Source organism: Ananas comosus, linkage group 20, assembly GCF_001540865.1.
Source record: "Ananas comosus cultivar F153 linkage group 20, ASM154086v1, whole genome shotgun sequence".
NCBI lineage: Eukaryota > Viridiplantae > Streptophyta > Magnoliopsida > Poales > Bromeliaceae > Ananas > Ananas comosus.
Genome location: NC_033640.1, coordinates 2,641,851 through 2,645,018, shown reverse-complemented (window position 1 = coordinate 2,645,018; position 3,168 = coordinate 2,641,851). Strand labels below are relative to the sequence as shown.

At 29.5% G+C, this 3,168-nt stretch overlaps 1 protein-coding gene across 1 annotated transcript in view; it reads left to right on the top strand.

Annotated features, from left to right (window-relative positions):
- The window catches only part of LOC109726049 (DNA polymerase lambda-like), a 6,884-nt gene that overhangs the window by 484 nt on the left and 3,232 nt on the right, over nt 1–3,168 (top strand). The gene's annotated exons all lie outside the window — the stretch shown is intronic.

Here is a 3,168-nt window from a genome sequence, read left to right as displayed (position 1 = left end):
AGGACACAACTGGTACATTCCAAAATAACTCTGACTCTGACATCTTTACCCTTGCATGAACCTCCTTTAGATTTTGGATCGACTTAACTTAACTCTTCTATTTTCGATCCGAACCGAAGAAGAAAGAAAAAAAATCAATAGAATTACTAATTAGAAATTCCATTTCTAAACATTTCGTTGTAATTCTTCTTATCTTATCTAATAATTTATTATCTAATTAATAGAAATATGTATTAATATAGTATATATTAAGTTAAGTAATACAAATAGAATAATAATTAAGTAATACAATTTCTTTCTAACTATCCATTATTTCTATCCTAAATCCAATATTTCATTTAAGTATCTTCTTTCTGCTATGATTTCGTGGAGCCTGCCTAGACTGGATACACGTTTGAATTTTTTTTCTGTTTTCCAAATTCGATCTTGGATCTACCGGATTTTTTATGAGGTTCAATACACTTTTTCTTTCTCTTTCCTTACTATCCTAAAAGTTGAAAGGGAGAGCGAAATTTTAGTTACGTCATGTGGATTCTATTTTTCATTTCTTCGCATATCAATAACTAGAATGAAAAAAAGAGGGAATGACAGGCATCTGGGAATAAACGATTAATTTCTATCAATAGACCTGCTAAAGACCCAAACCATAGAGTAGTTAACACAGGTGCCACGGAGAGATATGTTTTTAGATCTCGCATTGAAAATCCCCTTCTTTATTGTAATACATATATTGTCAGATGCTGTAGTTCAAGATCATTTTTATTTATTTTTACGCGGATTTCCTAACAAAAATGGATATGTACAATGAACCAATAGATGAGTTTCCTGTCACTAAAAAGAAAAAGACGACCTCTTCTTCCTGAGCATTACGGATAATATTCATTATTTTTATATGTTAGGTTGGGTTTCAGATGTATATAATTTTTTATATATGAAACCAAAAACAAGAAATGACAAGAAAGTTCTATATAGATAGAGGAGAAAAAAAGATGTGGAAAACAAGACAGGTTTTTGTACAATGACACTGTACAACAATTTTGAAAAGGGATGTAGCGCAGCTTGGTACGCGTTTGTTTTGGGTACAAAATGTCACGGGTTCAAATCCTGTCATCCCTACTCTGACTTCTCCTATGGGCAGTAACGAGAGATTAATTGCGATCAATTAAAATGGGCATAATCTTTCATTTTTGGATACTATATGTATGCGAGATGTGTGAGAAGTTAAGTGGAAAAAAAAAAAAAAAGATTTTCTTTGAAAGCGCTCTTAGTTCAGTTCGGTAGAACGCGGGTCTCCAAAACCGATGTCGTAGTTCAAATCTACAGAGCGTGATTCCGCTATCTTATGTATGTCGAATCACAATAAAATAACTTACCAAAACAAGTTGAATTGCAACTGGAATTTGACCTCCTCCCTGTAGGAGGTCAATCAAAAAAAGAAATGTTACTCAATCAAAGTCCAACTGATCACCACGTCTGTATGTAAATATGCAGTCAAATATATCCTGCCAAAGTAATAGGAATTAGACCTAAACGATTCCAAATAGAAAAACTTCAATCATTTCGGTTGTTTGAGGGATAAAAAAAAGGGTAAGATCTATCCCTAATATTATATCTGAATTATCCGCGAATCTCAATGACCAAGAAAAAATTGGCAATTGTGTGGGAAAAACCATAGAATATCTGGAATTACCGAGAAATATTTTTCTGAATTATTTATTCAATTCATTTTCAAATAAGTCGTATCTTGTTCAAACCAATAAATAGAGCTGGGTTATAGTTAAAGCAGCCAGTATAAAACCGAAATAACTAGTTATAGTAAGCATGAAAGGCTTTATTAGATATGTTTTTTTTTTTTTTCTACATATGTTGATAAAACACTTACCTAAGTTTCCATTTTCCAGAACGAGGATAAAAACCAATTAAGAGAATTAGTTTAGTTCCAATGGAAAATTCATGATTCATCGGTCATTATAGATAATACTAAAAAAGATATAGTGACAACATAGGTAGAAAAAAAATTGATTCATCAGATGTGACATCGACCGATCCTGTGATTCCGAATCAACAGGTTCATTGTGCCATTTTTGAGTTGAGTAAAGTAATAGTAATAAGAACTGTGTCGTGTAACTTCATTCGAAGATGAAATTCAATTTCATTAATTTTGGAATAAAAGAATTGGATTTGAAAATAGCTTCAATTCCATTTTTTGGAGCGAACGACCTGATACTACCTTATTACTTATTTTTAACTCATTGCATTCAGTATAGTAATAAATAGGTTAGTTAATTACCCATAATATATCGAATAGAGAAAAAAAGGTGTTCCAATCCATCGATGGATCTATCGAGAACAAAACTTTTACTTTTTACTTTATTTAATTATTTAATTGAAATTTTCAATTTAAATTGACTTTATTTTTGTTCTCTTTTCGGGTCCAAAAGTCGATTCGAAGACGAGCCACCTCAATTATCCTTTTAGGTTCCATATTCCGTCTTTCATATCATGGAGTTCCATACTTGTAGTTTGGTCAAGAAAGAACCTTTGTCTTGGACCTAATCCAACAATGATTGCATCACGAATATTGATTGTTACAACTATGTTTTCTTTCTTTCATTAAATATGATCTAATCTAATAGTAGATACTATTACTATTATCTACTACTATTATCTACTATTATATATATTTATATATTATCTACTATTTATATATTATCTACTATTATATATATATATATATATATATCTTTTTTTTTATATATTATATATTCTTTTTTTATTTATTATTATTATTTTTTATTTATTATTATTAATAGTTACTAATTATAGTTATTAATTATTTTTTTTTTTAGTTAAGTTATAAGTATTTATTATATTATACCAACCAATTACTTGAAATGAAAGGATTCGAATAAAACTTTTAACCAAAAAGGGTTAGATTTCGCATATAATTGAATTGTGTCAATACGATAATATCTTTCATGAATTATTAGAACCCATTGATCATTGACTTACATTTTCCCAAGATCCTTACTTTCTATTATGAAGCCAATAAGGGAAACCTTATAAGAAATTTGAGGGTTTTCTATTGATCTGTTGAATAGCATAACATAAGTTATCCATAGATAAGGAACAAAAAAAGAAAAAAGGAATTGTGTAGCATTTTCTCTG